Below are 20,859 nucleotides of genomic sequence, written 5' to 3' on the forward strand. Positions count from 1 at the left end.
GGAAGATGAAATATCACAGCAGTTATCCTGCTGCAAAGCGGGTAACTCAGGCCTTGGCAGCTGTGTTGGTGTTAAACGTGTGTCCGGTATCCACCGTTAATTCACAGGGAATGAGAGTATTGCTTGAGGTAGTGTGTCCCCGGTACCAAATAGCATCTAGGTTCCACTTCTCTAGGCAGGCGATACCGAGAATGTACACAGACGTCAGAAAAAGAGTCACCAGTGTCCTAAAAAATGCAGTTATACCCAATGTCCACTTAACCACGGACATGTGGACAAGTGGAGCAGGGCAAACTCAGGACTATATGACTGTGACAGCCCACTGGGTAGATGTATTGCCTCCCGCAACAAGAACAGCAGCGGCGGCATCAGTAGCAGCATCTCGCAAATGCCAACTCGTTCCTAGGCAGGCTACCCTTTGTATCACCGCTTTCCATAAGAGGCACACAGCTCACAACCTCTTACGGAAACTGAGGAACATCATCGCAAAATGGCTTACCCCAATTGGACTTTCCTGGGGATTTGTGACATCGGACAACGCCACCAATATTGTGCGTGCATTACATGTGGGCAAATTCCAGCTCGTCCCATGTTTTGCACATACATTAAATTTGGTGGTGCAGAATTATTTAAAAAACGACAGGGGCGTGCAAGAGATGCTGTCGGTGGCCCAAAGAATTGCGAGCCACTTTCGGCATTCAGCCACCGTGTTCCAAAGACTGGAGCACCAGCAAACACTCCTGAACCTGCCCCGCCATCATCTGAAGCAAGAGGTGGTAATGAGGTGGAATTCAACCCTCTATATGCTTCAGAGGATGGAGGAGCAGCAAAAGGCCATTCAAGCCTATACATCTGCCTACGATATAGGCAAAGGATGGGGAATGCACCTGACTCAAGTGCAGTGGAGAATGATTTCAACATTGTGCAAGGTTCTGCAACCCTTTGAACTTGCCACATGTGAAGTCAGTTCAGACACTGCCAGCCTGAGTCAGGTCATTCCCCTCATCAGGCTTTTGCAGAAGCAGCTGGAGAGACTGAAGGAGGCGCTAAAATGGAGCGATTCCGCTAGGCATGTGGGACTTGTGGATGGAGCCTTTCATACGCTTAACCAGGATTCACGGGTGGTCAATCTGTTGAAATCAGAGCACTACATTTTGGCCACCGTGCTCGATCCTAGATTTAAAGCCTACGTTGTATCTCTCTTTCCGGCAGACACAAGTCTGCACATGTTCAAAGACCTGCTGGTGAGACACTTGTCAACTCAAGCGGAACGTGACCCGTCAACAGCTCCTCCTTCACATTCTCCCGCAACTGGGGCTGCGAGGAAAAGGCTAAGAATTCCGAGCCCACCCGCTGGCAGTGATGCAGGGCAGTCTGGAGCGAGTGCTGACATCTGGTCCGGACTGATGGACCTGCCAACAATTACTGACATGTCGTCTAGTGTCACTGCATATGATTCTGTCACCACTGAAAGAATGGTGGAGGATTATATAAGTGACAGCATCCAAGTAGGCACGTCAGACAGTCCGTACGTATACTGGCAGGAAAAAGAGGCAATTTGGAAGCCCTTGCACAAACTGGCTTTAGTTTACCTAAGTTGCCCCCCCTTTAGTGTGTACTCCAAAAGAGTGTTTAGTGCAGCCGCTCACATTGTCAGCAATCGGCGTACGAGGTTACTTCCAGAAAATGTGGAGAAGATGATGTTCATCAAAATGAATTATAATCAATTCGTCCGTGGAGACATTCACCAGCAATTGCCTCCAGAAAGTACACAGGGACCTGAGATGGTGGATTCCAGTGGGGACGAATTAATACTCTGTGAGGAGGGGGATGTACACAGTGAAAGGGGTGATGAATCGGACGATGAGGAGGAGGTGGACATCTTGTCTCTGTAGAGCCAGTTTGTGCAAGGAGAGATTGATTGCTTCTTTTTTGGTGGGGGCCCAAACCAACCAGTCATTTCAGCCACAGTCGTGTGACAGACCCTGTTGCTGAAATGATGGGTTTGTTAAAGAGTGCATGTCCTGTTTATACAACATAAGGGTGGGTGGGAGGGCCCAAGGACAATTCCATCTTGCACCTCTTTTTTTATATTTATCTCTGCATCATGTGATGTTTGGGGCTAATTTTTTAAAGTGCCATCCTTTCTGACACTGCAGTGCCACTCTTAGATGGGCCAGGTGTTTGTGCCGTCACAAAGAATTCCCAATTGAGTCCATAGGCGCTCATACAAAAAAAGAAAAGAAGAAAACAACCATAGTGTACTCTATTTTTCACATATGATGTGTTACAGTAAACAAATAGTTGCTCATACCCCACAAAATGGTCTACAATTTTACAAGTAGACAATCACACTTATCATGGGAGCTGGATATCACCAGTTAGGACTCTCTTCTTTCATGATCTCCTTGCAAATTGGATCCATACCATAAAAAAGAGAAAAATTCTCCAATAGTGCAACACCGTTTTATTACTTTAAAACCAAATAAAATGTAGGGGATAAGAAATGGTCTCTCACCAATCTCTCTCAATTGCATGAAAAGATATCCACAACGTCTCCCCTCCTACAGTCCTCCTGCCGACGCGTTTCAACACGTATTGTGTCTTTATCAAGACACAATACGCGTTGAAACGCGTCGACAGGAGGACTGTAGGAGGGGAGACGTTGTGGATATCTTTTCATGCGATTTGGACAGCTGGTTCCAGGGACGCCTGTGTTTGACATCTAATCCATGCTGTTTTTGTCTGCTTTTATGGTAGACCATTTCCATTGGTGAGAGACCATTTCTTATCCCCTATATTTTATTTGGTTTTAAAGTAATAAAACGGTGTTGCACTATTGGAGAATTTTTCTCTTTTTTATGGTATGGATCCAATTTGCAATGAGATCATGAAAGAAGAGAGTCCTAACTGGTGATATCCAGCTCCCATGATAAGTGTGATTGTCTACTTGTAAAATTGTAGACCATTTTGTGGGGTACGAGCAACTATTTATGTTTACTGTAACACATCATATGTGAAAAATAGAGTACACTATGGTTGTTTTCTTCTTTTCTTTTTTTGTATGAGCGCCTACGGACTCAATTGGGAATTCTTTGTGACTGTATCTATATAGAGTGTTTGGTGGCACTCTCATCTTTTCCAGTTTTGAGACCAGAAGGCTGCTCCTGTGGCGCACGGTAGTTTATTCAAAGCATCTTTTCCAGGTGTTTGTGCCGCCCACTTGGTTCGCTTAGCTTAGTCATCCAGCGACCTTGGTGCAAATTTTAGGACTAAAAATAATATTGTGAGGTGTGAGGTGTTCAGATAGACTGGAAATGAGTGGAAATTATGGTTATTGAGGTTAATAATACTATGGGATCAAAATTACCCCCAAATTCTATGATTTAAGCTGTTTTGAGGTTTGTCTTTTTTAAAACCACCCGAATCCAAAACACACCCGGATCCGTCAAAAAATTTTCAGGGAAGTTTTGGCAAAACGCGTCCGAATCCAAAACACGGCTGCGGAACCGAATCCAAAACCAAAACCCGAAAATTTTTCGGTGCACATCTCTAATTAAGAGTAATATAGCCACTGCTCTACCTCACAAAACTGTTTCTTGGAGTGCACATGTATTTTTGCTCATAACTACCCACTATTTTGAAGCAAGAAATTTGCCTTTCAAATTAATGGCCATCACATTAATAGTTTGAAAATTATGATTTTATCTTTGTTTCTTTACGTATTTAACACAACTAGTGCTCCTATTCCTATTAAGTGCAAAGACTATTGAACTATATGGAAAGGCAAATACCATAGATATTCAGACCTAAACCACCTTTTTAATTTATTATTATGGAATTCACTTATCATATACGAGATAAAAAAACATTTTCTTTTAAACTGATGACCTTTCCATCTCCATTAATGCCATATTTAAAGTTTCTCTTCACTTAATTTATTTCTCTTTGGCTCAATCAAGAAATTGCCCACTGATTATAATTATTTTGTGGAGATAATTTACAGAATTTAGCTGGACTTCAAATGATCTATAATGATTGGCTGGTACTTTATCTCCATCGACTTTATCTCCATTGAAGACTTAGTAAATAGACCCCTACATGTCCAAAAGTCTATGGAGTTTGGTCATCCACAGCATGCAACTATGCAAGTTCAATAGTCAAAAAATAGCAGTAGAATGGGTTACACTAAAGGGCTCAGTGACTTTTAGTAGCTCAGGATGCCACCTTTCCAAAAAGTCAGTTCATTCAATGCAGCGCCATTTTTAGGGACCGGACAGTCATGCAATCACAAGATCTGACCGGCCGCATAGAATACTGTGATAGAGTCCCTCCCAAAATGGCCACCACCTGAGAGAAGACAGCTTGGATGGATACTAGAAGAGGCGGTAGCCATTTTGGGAGGGACATTTAAATGGAGGGAGGAAAAAATATTAAACAAATTATATAATAAAAAAATAACACCCTCCGTGGCGCTTAGATAAATGTAACTAATAACACAATGCAATTTTATGACATATATCAACAATATTATATACTTATGAAATATGAATGTAAAAGTCCAAAACGGGTCTTTGTCAATGTGTACGTAGTGTTTGCGTTCTCACATGCAGTGAAAAAAGGGGAGAGAAAGATGGAAAGTGTTTCAGTAATAATCCAAGTGGAGATTACATATATAAAATTCGATGAACCAAGAGGATGGCAATCCCTTCAAAATATGGGTGGTGAGAATCTCAGTCCAAAGTTTATGGGTTCACCTTGGTGTATAATAGTATATTGATGCTCACACTTTGCTTACATAACCTAAGGTGATGAAATGCACATAATGGTTTCTTTCATACTCATGTCCAATCAGACCCTAAAAGCGTCTTTACTCAAATGTTGTTAATACAAAGACTGCTAACATGTATGCTTACATGCTGTATGCTGGAGTGATTCAATACATATAAAGGTTTCTTTTTATTCCTCCGCCGTTCTCTGTTGTCTCTTGTTTTTGCTTGTCGTTACACCACAAAGAAATAATACAACACCAGCACATATTTTCTATTTAGGGGTAACGTCTCTCAATCAATGGGGCATGCAATTTTAAATCTATAGATTCTCCCTTCATGTTCAAAGAGAATGGTAAGTAGCTCACATGTATGCTTACATGTGGGTAAGTGGTGATATATTCATAAAGGTATCTTAGATTTTCATATGTGGATATCACTCAAGTGGATAAATAACACCAAAGGATTGTATGAAAACACTCACTTGTGTGCTTACTTGGATATACTCGTTCTATGCGTATAAAGGTTTCTTTCACAGTATGACCATCATCATCCGATTCATATGAGATTTCACTCGATATTAAGCACAAACATGGACCATTGTCAAAAGTTTTCCATGTAATTTATTCCAAATCGAAAAAAAAAAAACAAAACATTAAAAAATCATAAGAAATGTCCATAAAAATGTATAATGTAAATTCATAATATAAAACTATTCCACCTGGACTTCCAGACCCACTGTGGTGGTTGGAATGCAGTAGCCTAATGGTTAAGACAAAAATGAATAAAAAATTAAAATAAAATAAAACCAGGATTTCTCACCATATAGATCACTGCAACAGTGGGCTGTGTTGTCACTAGGTCTCTTTAACTCCAGACCAACGCGTTTCATTGTATGGTCTTTTTTATTGTTGATATACGTCATAAACTTGCATTGTGTCATTAGTTACATTTATCTAAGCGCCGTGGAGGGTGTTAAATATATATTTTTGTTGTACCTTAGCTGTTGTATGTGATAGGTGGCACATACTTGTTTACACCTACTGCAGCTGCTTTGGAGGGCACAGGGATTATCTCACTTTACCTATTGTGTCCTTTAAATAATATAATCATGCACACCCTTCCGTACAAGAGGGAAGAGGTTAGTGACTAAAAGGATCCTCAAAGCAGGTGCATCAGGGTGGGATCCCTTTGGAACCTATGGACTTAGGAGAAATACTGTTATCAATGGTAAGTTCTTACCATAACGTATATTTCTCCTGCAGGGTATCCACAGGATACATTGGGATGTCCCAAAGCAATTTAGTGGTGGGGACGCTCCTGATTACACAGGAGAATCCTTTGCCCGAATTTAGCGTCCTGAGAGGCAAAAGGTATCAAGGCATAATGTCTAATGAATGTGTAAATGGAGAACATGCGTCTACCTAACATATCTATTCTGCTAAAACAGCACATTGTGCTGCCCATAATGACCTACCTTACAAGTAGAGACATTAGCCGGAAACAGGTAGATCAGCTTGAGAAGATGCTTCTGAGATTTTCATCCGAAGCCAGTTCACCAGTGTCTGTTTATCAGCAGGCCATCCTCTCTTGTGAAATTCCTAGAGAATGAAGAGAGTACCTGTCTTTCTGATGGCACTGGTATGATCCATGTAGGTCCTTAAGGCATGGACTATGTCCAACAATGCATCTCCAGCAGCAAAGTCCGGCCCCTAGAAGACCGAGACTACAATTTCTTCATTAAGATGGAATTTAGAAACCATCTTAGGAAGATACCCAGATTTGGTTTGAAGAACTGCTCTATCTGGATAAAAATTCAGAAATGGAGGATGACATAACAATGACCCTACATCTGAAATTTTTCCAACTGAAGCAAAGTCAGTAGAAAGAAAACTTTAGCTGTCAACCATTTAAGATCCAATCTTTCAAGTGGTTCAAATGGGACAACCTTTAGGACTAACTTAAATCCCAAGGCACTGAAAAAGGAGGTTGAATGTGTAACATTCCCTGGAATAAAGTGCGCACATTCTGTAGGTTAACAATTTTCCTTTGGAACCATACAGTCAATGCTGACACTCGTACTCTCAAGGAAGTCAGCCATAAACCTTTATGCATTCCTCCCTAAAGGATGCTAAGACTCTGGAAACTCTGAAAAATCAAGGGTCAAAATTTTGATCCCTACAACATTGAACATAGGCTTGCCATATTTGGTGCTATATGCAAGCTGAGGACATTTTCCTTGCTCTGAGTAAAATCAGAATTACCTGTTGTGAGAGTCCTCTTGTCTTCAATATGGAGGTCTCGAGAGTCACTTCGCCAAAGACAGTCCCTGCAGGTGTTTGTGATAACGAGGACCCTGAGATGGTAGATCTGGCTGTTGAAGGAGTAGAAATAGAGCATCCACTTAAATCCTCCTATAGAAAACACGAGTCTGAATTGGAGGCTCGGGTGGCCGCTTCAGAAGTGACGTATGCGCGAGATGGCTTGGATGCTTCTAAATTGGTGTGGCTTCATGCGCAGGATGAATGGAATGACTATCTGTGGGGGAAAACCCAGCACAGACTTCTCTTCTCCTCGCATGTCCAGTATGCTACGGGGGATAGACCAGGTTCTTATTTGGCCAATCTTGCAAGGGGTGACCGTTCCTCTCGTACTGTTGTGGAGATTTTGGATTCAGCTGGGTCGGTGCTGGACCGCACCCCCCAGATCGTGGCGGAATTTGTCTCTTATTATCAGGCATTATATAGTTCTCAGTTGACCTGTTCCCCACTAGAGAATGTGACTACTTGGATGGGGTCCACTTGCCTTCCATCTCCAGTGAGGCCAGGGCCCTTCTAGATGCTCCTTTGTCGGTGGAGGAGATTGAGACTGCGATCTCTGCCTCCCCCGATGGTAAGGCCCCTGGCCTTGATGGCATCCCGTCGGAACTGTATAAGAAATATATAAAATTCTTTGCCCCTCAGTTGCTTGAGTTGTTCAGCGAAATTCTTGCCCAAAGTGCGCTTCCCCCGTCTATGGCGGAGGCTTTGATTATAGTGATTCCCAAGCCGGATAAAGACCCCAGGAAGGTTGAATCCTACCGTCCTATTTCCCTGTTGCCCACGGATATTAAAATCCTGGCCAAGGTTCTGGCTTCCAGACTTGGCCGGGTCGTCTCCCAAATTATTCACCCAGACCAAACAGGCTTCATGCCTGGCAAGTCCACTGCTGTGAATTTGAGGCGCCTGTTTACTCATTTTCAGGCTTCTCGGGAGGAGGACTGCTCTGCCGTTATAGCCTCCTTAGATGCCGCAAAGGCCTTTGATTCGGTGGAGTGGGCCTTCCTCTGGGAGGCTATGAGTAGGTTTGGTGTGGGCCCCTACTTTATCAATTATGTTAAATTGTTATATTTTCAGCCCATGGCCAGAGTCTCGGTGAACGGGTTTGTTTCGGACTCCTTCCCCCTATCCAGGGGAACGAGGCAGGGCTGCCCTCTGTCCCCGACTCTGTTTGCTATTGCTATTGAGCCACTGGCATGTTTGATTAGGGCAACTCAGGATATTGTGGGTATTAGGGTTGGCGCCAGGGAAGACAGGATAGCGTTATACGCTGATGACCTGTTGCTCTTTGTGGACGATTCTGTTTCCTCCTTACCTAAACTCCTTGACTTGATAACTGACTATGGACGTTTCTCCGGGCTCAAAATTAACTGGGATAAATCCACCATCACTCCACTTAGAGGCCCGGTTTCTGAGGCCCCGGTGATTCAAACCCCCCTTAAATGGGTAGACTCCTTCAAATACCTGGGGGTATGGGTATCGAATAACCCTTGTACCTATGTTTCCCTTAATGTCAGGCCGCTGATGGGGTATCTCCGCTCGAAGGTTAGGGTTTGGGGGTCTCTGCCCCTGACTGTTACTGGCAGGGTCAGTTTGGTAAAGATGGTATACTTGCCCAAACTCCTTTATGTTCTCCAGCAATCCCCTATATATATTAACCTGAAGACATTTCGACAGATTGACAGTTTGCTTTCTTCTTTAATATGGGCCAGCAGGAGAGCGAGGCTGAGACTAGACGTTCTGTCTAGGCCGAAAGTGTTGGGAGGCTTAGCTCTCCCTATATTTCAAGTTTACTACTATGCCGCGCAGTTGGCACATATATGGGAGTGGGTGAACGCCCCGGATGCTCTCACTTTGCAGTCCCAATTGCTTTTCCAGATATACCCTGCCGGATCTCCATTACAGATGCTTCTTTGTGGGAACCCTAACTTGTCCAAGATCCCTATAATAAGACAGGCCGTCCTCATATGGAAACAGGTACATGTTATCCTATTAGGCCAGGGTATTGACCCGGATACTCCTCTGGACAATGCCCTTGGCTTCCCAGAGTTGGCCTCGCTGCGGACTGGGGCGGTGTGGGGGAGGTGGGGTGTGACGTCCCTGGGCCACGTATATAACGATGGTATACTGAGGTCCTTCCTGCAGCTTCAACAGGATTACAATATACCCTCTTCTCACTTCTACCGCTACCTGCAGCTGAGACATGCGCTTAACGCACAATTTCCCGAATCACCTCCAATGATTGCCGACTCCCCGGTCAAGTCTCTCCTGCAGTCCCTGGGAAGCGGACATCTGGTGTCCAACATTTATGCAAGCATGCTTCGCTCTCACTACTCTGACCCGTTGTCCATTCTCATGAACAAATGGGAATCTGACTTGGGTGCCATCTCTGATGAGATCTGGGAGGGTGCTCTGTGTTCCCCACGATTATCCACTACCACCACTAGATATCAGCAAATTCAACTGTTTATAATACACAGAGTATATATGACGCCGGTGCGCTTGCGACATATAGGGGGTACCCACTCCTCTGGATGTCCTAAGTGCGATAGTCTGGATGCGGACTTTTGGCACATTATCTGGCTATGCCCCAAGGTTGCCGTATTCTGGTCGGGTGTTATTGACGCCCTGGTGTCAACGGGTATTCCCTCGTCTGTATGCTCCCCGACGACATGTGTGTTATCTGCTGTGGAGGAGGATGCCCTGGACCCCCCTGCCAAACGATATGTAATTAGTTTGTGTGGCCTGGCCAAGGTGTGTATCGCCAGGCTTTGGTTAGCCAAGGATGCACCCACACTGCGATCCTGGGTCTCCCTTGTAAATGATACGGCCTCTCACGAGAAATATGTATACCTAGCTAGAAAAGCGGAGAAAAAATATCAGGACTTGTGGGGTCGATGGCTTGAGTCCCCGCTCTCTGGAACCCGGGGCGTCTAGATATGCTGCGGGGGATTAGAATGGGTGTGTGACTTTTGATCTGCATTGGGTACACTGTCTCTTTTTCTCTGTGTTATCCCCTGCGCCCACGGTCAGCCATTCCCGTTCCCATGCCATTGCTTTAGCTATGAAATTAGCTCAAATATATGTTGCGCTGCCATAGATATCTGTGTACAGCTTTCATTGAGCTATACGCGCCTTGTTAGCATGCAATATTGATTCTAACTTACAACTTATGTTTCGGAATTTAGGCCTGCACCGGTTTCCTATGATAACTATGATAATTGGTCCCTAATGGACAGGGGAATCTGCGCATTCCCTGGGCTGGGGATCCAATGTGGGTTGTGTTGTTTTTTTTTTGTACTATGTTTAATGTTAAACAGAAAACTAATAAAAAAGTATTGAATTAAAAAAAAGAAATAGAGCATCCATCCTCTGCAGATCTGTGTACCAACATCTTCTGGGTCAAGCTGGAGCTATTACTATCACGGCACCCTTACCGTGTCTTATCTTTTGTATCACCCTGTATCACAAGGCGATTGGTGGAACACATGAACTAGATGAAAGTTGACAAGGAATCAACAAGATTGCTCTGGGATTTGTTCCTGATCCGTATGCGAAACATATGTCATTCTGACAGGATAACATGAGATGTATCTCTGGTAACCCCCATGGGCCCTCATTCCGAGTTGTTCGCTCGGTAATTTTCTTTGCATCGCAGAGATTTTCCGCTAATTGCGCATGCGCAATGTTCGCACTGCGACTGCGCCAAGTAAATTTGCTAAGAAGTTTGGTATTTTACTCACGGCATTACGAGGTTTTTTCTTCGTTCTGGTGATCGTTGTGTGATTGACAGGAAGTGGGTGTTTCTGGGCGGAAACTGGCCGTTTTATGGGTGTGTGTGAAAAAACGCTGCAGTTTCTGGGAAAAACGCGGGAGTGGCTGGAGAAATGGGGGTGTGTCTGGGCGAACGCTGGGTGTGTTTGTGACGTCAAACCAGGAACGAAACTGACTGAACTGATCGCAGTGGCAGAGTAAGTGTCGAGCTACTCAGAAACTGCTTAGAAATTTCTATTCGCAATTTTGAGAATCTTTCGTTCGCAATTTTGCTAAGCTAAGATTCACTCTCAGTAGGCGGCGGCTTAGCGTGTGCAATGCTGCTAAAAGCAGCTTGCGAGCGAACAACTCGGAATGAGAGCCATTGTCTACCAGAGTTTTTAAGACCTTGGCGTGTAAGTCCATACATTTACCTGAATGGCGAGTTGACTGAGAAAATCTGCTTCCCATTTTAGGACTGCCTGAATGAGTACTGCGGACAAGGATGGATAACGAAGTTCAGTCCACCTTAAAGTATGACTTACCTTCTTCATTATATTTTGGCTGCGAGATCCTCCCTGATGGATGAAGTACACTACTGCATTGCATGTCTGAGCAGATTCGATCTGGATTCCTCAGAAGGATATTCTTTGCCTGAATAAATGCCATATATATGGCCCGAGGTTCCAATATATTTATTGGCAGGCAACCTTTCTTCCTTGGTCCACTGCCTCTGAAAGCAACTCCTTCCTGACACTTCACCCCAGCCCCACAGGCTGGCATCCAATGTCAGAGTTGCCATCTGATAGTCAAAGGAGCCTTCCTTTGTCCAGGATAGGCTGTCCAATAGCCATCAAGCTATTGACCTCATAACTTCCAGAGGAAGACTATAATCTGCACTGTTACTGTCTGTTGAAAAACATTTATACTTGGAAATGATCAGACATTGCAGATGTATCTAATGGAACTAAGTATACTCCATCATGTCCAATGTCTACACATCAAAACCCATCACACTCATTACAGTGTAAATGGATACCGTTTGACTGTGTAGCAAATCCTGAATCCTTAAGTGAATTTTGGATATTTTGTTCAGATGTAAATTACTCTCTGAATACACAATTCCAACACAGCCCCCAAGTGAGTCATCCGATGTAACGGAACCAGAGAAAACTTTGCTCGATTTATGATCCAACCATATCTCTGTAACAAGCTGTTGTCTGTTACAGATGAACGTGAACAATTCCTGAGACTGTGCCAGGATTATTAAGTCGTCGAGGAATGGGTTTTTAAAAAAACTTATCTCTTGCTAACAGAGATAAGATGCCATCACTACCATAATTTTGGTGACTACTCTGGGAGCTGTGGTCAGCCCAGTGGTAGGGCCTGAAATTGAGGCTGGAGAATAGCACCTAACATAGCGCTGATGGACCAGTGCTATAGGAACATGTGGATAGGCATCCTGAATATTCTGGAGTGCCCTAAATCCTCCTGCTCTATGTCAGAAAAAATGGAACGTAAAGTCTCCATAAGAAACCAGAGGCACCCACAAGTACTTGTTCAGTACTTTGAGATTGAATATGGGCCGTAATGACCCATTTGGCTTCTGGACTAGAAACAGGTTGGAATCAAACCTTGTCCTTAAGGTGCAGAAGGAACTGAATTATCACTCCTGACTAAGGCACCTGAACTGCCTCTTGCAAAGCCCTATTCTTCGTTTCCACTGAAGACAGGCTGGTACAATTTTTAATGAGGATGTTTCTTGAAAACACCTACAACACTTGGTATTACAAGGAGGTTTACCATCCAAGTACTAACCAGGACCAACACTGCTTAGCTTCCAAGATCAGATAAGATTTGGCATGTCCAGTGTGGTGTGGCTGTAGATCATACCGTGAGATACCGCTTTTTTGCACCCAGACATCTGTAGTAGACTGCTACCAGCTCTGTGCAAACTGAAGAAATCAGCCTCTCCCCCTGGGTTGCCCCAGGTTGAGACCCTTACCATCAGCTGATGGCTTATTTTCAGATTTGAAACCCAGTCCTCCGGTAGCCCAATACCTTTTAGTCCTACCAGACTTAATGGATTGGACTGCTTGCCTTTTATCCTTTTGCATTTCCTTGCTTTCTAAAGGACCGGAAAGCTGGAAACTAGGCTTGAATATTTGTGTGAAAAGAAACTGCACTTTCCTGGAGTATGATTTCAAATACTGTTAATTCTTTGCCAAAAGAATATTTCCAGTAACAAGGATAAGGCTCTATAACCTTCCTGGATTCTGAGTCCACTATACCATGTACATACCCGCTCTGCAAGCTACTGCTGCAGCTGCTGTCTGAGAAGCAATTGTACCCATATCCAGGTCCGCTTGTCGCTGCCTGTTTGATATGCCATATGGAATTTTTGCTTTCTAGATGCCATTGAAAAATCCCTTTTCACTTAATCAGCCCAGGACTTACGCTATCTGAGCTCAAGCCAAGGCTGGTCTAATGATTGTCTCAGACAAAAAGAAAAAAATGGTCTTTAGAAAACCATAGAGTTCCGTCTAAGTGGAATCGATGCCTTACCTTCTCCCCATGCTCAGGCCACAGCCTGGTAACGTCTGCTGGACCTGCTAGTATATCCAACACAGACGCCCGTTGATAAAGCACTGTACTTGTGGGTAAGCGTTGTTGCAACCCGGCGGAGAGTTGTTGGAGCGACTCTTTCTAAGGTACGTATAAGACGCTTTTTAGAAAGATCACTTAGAAAAAATAGTAAGACTATAAAAATAAAATAAGAAAGCTTATGCCTGCTAATAAAAAACAGCAGCCCACTGACCATGGTCCGGCTCCTGCAGCACCAAACAAAAAACTGGTTTGCCTGAGCCAGGAGGCAAGGATATATGGACCGTTGCATGCTGGGAGGCCGAAAAGCTTTGACCGATTGGTGCAAATTCGCTGTCGCTCCACTATATCCCAGTGTATCCTGTGGATACCCTGTGGACCCTGCAGGAGAAATTTAAGTAATAGTTTCTAATCATGTGTCAGTCACTTGTATTGTTTTTGAGGGTATAGAGAAGTGCACAGGATTTAGGCAAAGCAGTACCAAAATATATGCATGTTGTAAGCTTATTTGTAAAGGAGGCAAGCTATGCTACCAATTTTCTTTCTCTTTGTAAATTAACACCATTAGGCGCAGGGGCATTTTAAGAGAGAAGGGGACCCGTGTGCAGCCTCCATCGCAGGTCCCCTCCTCTCTGGCATCCACAGGTCTCCGAGAACATGCCGTGTGCGCCTTGTACCCGGGGATACCGCTAGTACACATGCGCAAATCACTCAGAAATATTGGCGGTCATTTTCCGAGTGATTTGTGCCCGCACAGCAGGGCAGCCATTGCGGGACTCCAGGGGGGTAAGTATAATATATGGGTGCATGGGCCCCCCTGGACCCAGGGCCCCTTGTATACCGCACACACTGCATCCATTATAGGAATGCCTATGATTAGGCGTTTGCCTATTGAAATAAAATATACCAATGATCTTTGCTGTTTCACTTCCTGGTTATATACATCCGCACTAAATTGTTCCATAAAAGTCATTTGTAGTGAAGCACTTATTCACTTAAATGGATTTTATAAATGTCACAATACAAAGATTTAGCTGTAGAAAATCCATTCCCACTTGTCTTATATAAATAGATATTTATATAAAAAATAAACTCAAGTACACTACATTAAAATACATTGAAAAACTTCAATTTGAGGCAGACTTGATTTAATACAAAGGAATAAAAGAGACTGAAGTGAAAATGATATGTACATTTACATGGAACCTGTGAGTTTCAAATCACTGCTTTTATTTCCCAATTTATAGTCGATACAAACTAGTTTCTCACAATGCAGCAAACTGCTGGACCTTTGTATCCTTTTAAGTATAAGAAATGTATATATTTTTCAAGATTTCTAATGACATCGTAATCCGGATACAAATCCATACTTCATTCTGTTGGTTATAATATTATAGTCATATTCTGAGCAGCTGTACTGTACATACTCTTTTCTTTTCTTAAGTGTATTACATATATAGGGCACAGGCAGCAGTTATAGATAGCTTTATCTGTGCCCCTTGTTTACCCCTGCCGGCTGGTGCACAGGGGCCAATGCTTCTATTGCCTACGAGAGTTCCTCCACTGCATCTATGCTCTAATATTAAAAGATTTATTAAAAGCACTCTACCAGCTCTGCTACCCTGCTGATGTGCACTTTTGCTGTCGGCGGTCGCAGCCCGCGCCTTTCAAACTGTATGACATGAAGTGGTGCCGGCAGCATGAAGAGCAGCTCTTCAGTGTGCAGTCCACCAGCTGCTGCTGCATTGAGGTGTTTGATGGAATGGGACCCTGCCCGAACCACTGCACATCCCCTGGCCGGAGAGACAACGTGCATTCTCCCAGAGACCTCCACGTAAGTGCTCTCCCAGTCAGCTCTTCTGCCCAGTCTCATTCTGCTGCTCATATATATATATATATATATATATCTCCATGTCTCTATCTCTGTCTTCATCTCTCTCTCTCCCCCACAAATCTCTTTCTCCCCCCATGTCTTTCTCTCCTCATGCCTTCCTCTCTTCCCATCTCGATATCTCTATCTCTCTCCCCTCATGCCATTAAGGCATCTACTGTGGGCATTGTGTATATGTAGTACTACTGTGTAGTGTAACATGTATACGGGGCACTACTGTTGGCATTGTGTATAAGAGGTACTATTGTGTAGCATAATTTGTATAAGGATCACTACTGTGTGGCATAACACGTATAAGGGACACTACTATGGGGTGTAATATGAATCATGGGGCTACGTGAATAAGATTGTGCTACTGTATGGCATAATTTGAACTAGAAGTATTATTGTGTGGCCACGCCCCTTCCTTGTGGGACCACATGCCTTTTGCAGCATGTGCTGTCCTTTTATGAGTTATAAATAAACAATGAAGTGGAAGATACTGGCGCCCAGTGCATAAGATGTACAAGAGTAAAAGTGATTTTATAGCCACTACATTCCCATAGTCTAAATGATTTAAAACTAGAGATGAGCGGGTTCGGTTCTCAGAGAACCGAACCCTACCGGACTTTGCCTTCCGAGTCCGGATCCGAGCCAGGCTCGGATTTTCCCTCTTGACTCGGAAACCCGAACGCGGCAAAACGTCATCATCCCGCTGTTGGATTCTCGCGGGATTTGGATTCCATATAAGGAGCCGCGCGTCCCCGCCATTTTCACTCCAGTCTCGGAGAGTGTATAGAGAGGACGTGTCCGCAGTGTTCAGTGTCTGTGTGTTGGGGCGGGAAAGTGGGGTGGCAAGTGTTGTCCAGTCCAGTGTAGTCACTCAGTGTATTGTGCTGCATCAGTCCAGGCAGTCACAGTGTTGGTGTTCTCTGCTGCCATATATCCAGTGTAACTGTAAAGTGGTGCTGTGTTGTGCAGACCAGTCCAGTGTAGTCAGTGTATTGTGCTGTATCAATCCAGCCATTCACAGTGTTGGTGTTCTCTGCTGCCATATATCCAGTGTAGCTGTATAAAGTGGTGCTGTGTTGTGCAGACCAGTGGTAGTGTCCTGTGTCATCAGTAATTCCAGTGACGATATACGCTGCTGCTATATATCCACTGCTGCAGTATAACAATTATAACAACTTGTTTGTCTGCATCAGACCAGTGGTAGTGTCCTGTGTCATCAGTAATTCCAGTGACGATATACGCTGCTGCTGCTATATATCCGCTCCTGCAGTATAACAATTATAACAACCGGTTGGGCTGCATCAGACCAGTGGTAGTGTCCTGTGTCATCAGTAATTCCAGTGACGATATACGCTGCTGCTATATATCCACTGCTGCAGTATAACAATGATAACAACCGGTTGGGCTGCATCAGACCAGTGGTAGTGTCCTGTGTCATCAGTAATTCCAGTGACGATATACGCTGCTGCTATATATCCACTGCTGCAGTATAACAATTATAACAACCTGTTGGGCTGCATCAGACCAGTGGTAGTGTCCTGTGTCATCAGTAATTTCAGTGACGATATACGCTGCTGCTATATATCCACTGCTGCAGTATAACAATTATAACAACCTGTTGGGCTGCATCAGAACAGTGTCAGTGTCCTGTGTCATCAGTAATTCCAGTGACAATATACGCTGCTGCTATATATCCACTGCTGCAGTATAACAAGTATAACAACCTGTTGGGCTGCATCAGACCAGTGGTAGTGTCCTGTGTCATCAATAATTCCAGTGACGATATACGCTGCTGCTATATATCCACTGCTGCAGTATAACAATTATAACAACCTGTTGGGCTGCATCAGACCACTGGTAGTGTCCTGTGTCATCAGTAATTCCAGTCATTCCTGTGATGCATATTGTCTCATATAACTCCCAAAAAATAATGGAGAACAAAAATTTTGAAGATAAAATAGGGAAAGATCAAGAAGAACCACTTCCTCCTAGTGCTGAAGCTGCTGCCACTAGCCATGACATAGACGATGAAATGCCATCAACGTCGTCTGCCAAGGCCAATGCCCAATGTGATAGTAGAGGGCGTGTAAAATCCAAAAAGCCAAAGTTCAGTAAAAAGAACCAAAAAAAAGAAATTTAAATCATCTGAGGAGAAACGTAAACTTGCCAATATGCCATTTACGACACAGAGTGGCAAGGAACGGCTGAAGCCCTGGCCTATGTTCATGGCTAGTGGTTCAGCTTCACATGACGATGGAAGCCCTCATCTTCATTAAAAGAGTTAAGCTGGAAAGAGTTAAGCTGGAAAGAGCACAGAAAAGAACTGTGCGCTCTGAGATGGTATCACAAATCCCCAAGGAGAGTCCAAGTGTGTCGGCGGTTGCGATGCCTGACCTTCCCAACACTGGACGGGAAGAGGTGGCTCCTTCCACCATTTGCACGCCCCCTGCAAGTGCTGGAAGGAGCACCCACAGTCCAGTTCCTGATATTCAAATTGAAGATGTCACTGTTGAAGTACACCAGGATGAGGATATGGGTGTTGCTGGTGCTGAGGAGGAAGTTGACAATGAGGATTCTGATGGTGATGTGGTTTGTTTAAGTCAGGCACCGGGGGAGACACCTGTTGTCCGTGGGATGAAGAAGCCCAATGTGATGCCTGGGCAAACTACCAAGAAAGCCACCTCTTCGTGTGGATTTATTTCTGCACAAATCTGGACAACAGGTGTCAAGCCATCTGTTGCCTCTGTCAATCTGTAATAAGTAGGGGTAGGGATGTTAACCACCTAGGAACATCCTCCCTTATACGTCACCTGCTGCGCATTCATCAGAAGTCACTGTCAAGTTCAGAAACTTTGGGTAAGAGCATAAGCAGTCCACTGACACCTAAATCCCTTCTTCCTCCTGTACCCAAGCTCCTGCAAGCCACACCACCAACTCCCTCAACGTCAACTTCCTCCTCAGTCAGGAATGTCAATAGTCCTGAAGGCCATGTCACTGTCAAGACTGAGGAGTCCTCTCCTAACCGGGATTCCTCCGTAGGATCCTTGAGTGGTACGCCTGCTGTTGCTGCCGCTGCTGTTGTTGCTGCTGGGAGTCGATCGTCATTCCAGAGGGGAACTCGGAAGACCACTTGTACTACTTCCAGTAAGCAATTGACTGTCCAACAGTCCTTTGCGAGGAAGATGAAATATGACAGCAGTCATCCTTTTGCAAAGCTGATAACTGAGGCCTTGACAGCTATGTTGGTGTTAGAGGTGCCTCCGGTATCCACCATTAGTTCAGAGTCACTTAAAGATTTGTTTGAGGTACTGTGTCCCCGGTATCAAATCCCATATAGGTTCCACTTCTCTAGGCAGGCGATACCGAGTATGTACAGAGACGTCAGAAAAAGAGTCACCAGTGTCCTAAAAAATGCGGTTGTATCCAGTGTCCACTTAACCACGGACTTGTGGACAAGTGAAACAACAAGGTGGTATTCAACACTCTATATGCTTCAGAGGATTAAGGAGCAGCAAAAGGCCATTCAAGCCTATACATCGTTAATATAAAGGGATGTATGAATTCTTGCTCGTTTACATTGGAAACATTGTGGGGATGAAAATAGAATCTGTCCGGACTTAGAATAAGAAAGACGGGTCTTTGGAACGCATAGTTACGTCATCTGGAACGCATAAGACACGTCACTTCCGGTTAAGCGTATGCGGAAGTGACCGGGAGTGCGGCGTTATCTAATTCTGGACACCTGTGACGTTAATTAACTGCCTATAAAACCACGGATCAGTTCATTCATACCATGCTACTGATGAAGGATGTAGGTCTGAAACGCGTTTAGCGATGGTATGATTGTTTCTCTCCACTGCTGCTGAACTCTGGTACCGATACTGCTGGACTGAGCACACTATCCGGAAGTGTGTTTCCGCCTACCCTTGAAAAATCTGGGGACTGTCAGGAGCCGGGACCAGCTGTTTCTACCATTTGGACTCTGTTAATGCAATACATTAACCTATGTTTGTAAGTGCATTTTCGTATTAAAGCTGCTATTGTTTTTATCAATCTGCACTATCTTGCACTTTTTTATCTTCTATGGTAAACAACATAACGAGTTGGACATCCTGAAAAGGTCTCTTGCCTGAGTGGATAATCTAACACGTTTTTAAAAAGGATTCGTTTGTAAGTGGACTTTGTGCAATAAAGACAAAATTTGAATTGATTAGACTGTCGACACCCATTGGTCGACAGTGAATATGTTGACCCTAGAAATATGTCGACAAGATCATTAGGTAGACATGCAAAAAGGTCGACATGAGTTTTTTGAAATAAAATTATTTTTTTTTACTTTTTCATACTTTACTATCCACGGTGCACTAATTGGGGTTCCTGGTCATTTTACGAAGAAACAGACACAAAAAAGCACATGAAAAACTTATGTAGACTTTTTATCAAGTTGACCTTGTTCATGTCGACCTAATGGCTTTGTAAATCTATTTATAGTGTCGACCTAGCCACTGTCAACCAATAGGTGTAGACCTAATGGGTGTTGACCTAGACGCTGTTGACCCTGAGTCCCATACCCATATATGTTATAAGGCACTGATGCTAAATCTTGTAATCATTTCTTTAGGGCATATATAGCGGTGGATCTCCCAGAGACAATGGAAGCATTGGCTCCCAGGCGCCAGCTAACAGGGGGAAGCAAAGGGCACAGAGTCATCTTGAACCGCTGCATACACCTTGATGATCCCTGCAGTGGCACAGGTAGTGGAGCAGGCACTGGTTGTAGATGGATCTTTCTGTAGGGTCTAATGAACCACTGTCAATTTGCCGGCAGCTGGTTGTGCAATAACATTTTTCTTTAAATTGAGAAATGGCACATGTGACATCATGACATCATGCTGTGCCGCCAATAGCGGAGCCACAGTTAAAAGTAGAGCAGTCCCCTAGAAGACACCAAAGAAGGAAAGTGTCTGTGGGCTGCAGATGCAACGATGCAGGGACTGGAGTTGAAGAAACAGAAGGGGTATAGCTGGCACTGATGAGACACTGTGTGCTGGATAGACAGAAGGGGTCTGGCTGAAGCGAAATAAGGGGGCTGACTGGAAAGACACTGGGGGGGGGGTCTGGAGATACAGAAGAGGCTGGAGAGACAAGGGCGCTGGCTCGTGAGTGATAGACACTGAGCTGGAGACACTAAGGGGCTGGCAGTGGAGACTCTGAGGGAAAGAATGGGGATGACTGAAAAGACACAGGGGGACTGGAGAGACACTGCAGGGATGGAGTTGCAGAAACATGATGGAATGAGCCTGAAGAGACAAGGGGAAAGAGTCTGATGAGAACTGGGAGTAAGTGTCTGGAGATAATCCACAACTGGCAGGATTACTGGCACATTACTTCCTTCTTTGCCCATTACTGCACATGTGCTAGCAAGGGCACCACCATCTATGTATGAATGTACGCCTCTTCATAGATGTTAAACCTTTAAATACATTTTGGAGAACGTGCATTAACCCATTTTGACTACGAAAATGCCCCCAAA

The 20,859-nt window shown here is 44.2% G+C and overlaps 1 protein-coding gene and 1 pseudogene across 1 annotated transcript in view; both read right to left on the reverse strand.

Moving 5' to 3' along the window:
• ADTRP (androgen dependent TFPI regulating protein) overlaps nt 1-20,859 on the reverse strand; it is a 134,424-nt gene that overhangs the window by 81,780 nt on the left and 31,785 nt on the right. The gene's annotated exons all lie outside the window — the stretch shown is intronic.
• On the reverse strand, nt 12,610-12,728 carry LOC134930535 (5S ribosomal RNA; annotated as a pseudogene).

The sequence above is a fragment of the Pseudophryne corroboree genome, chromosome 5, assembly GCF_028390025.1.
Source record: "Pseudophryne corroboree isolate aPseCor3 chromosome 5, aPseCor3.hap2, whole genome shotgun sequence".
NCBI lineage: Eukaryota > Metazoa > Chordata > Amphibia > Anura > Myobatrachidae > Pseudophryne > Pseudophryne corroboree.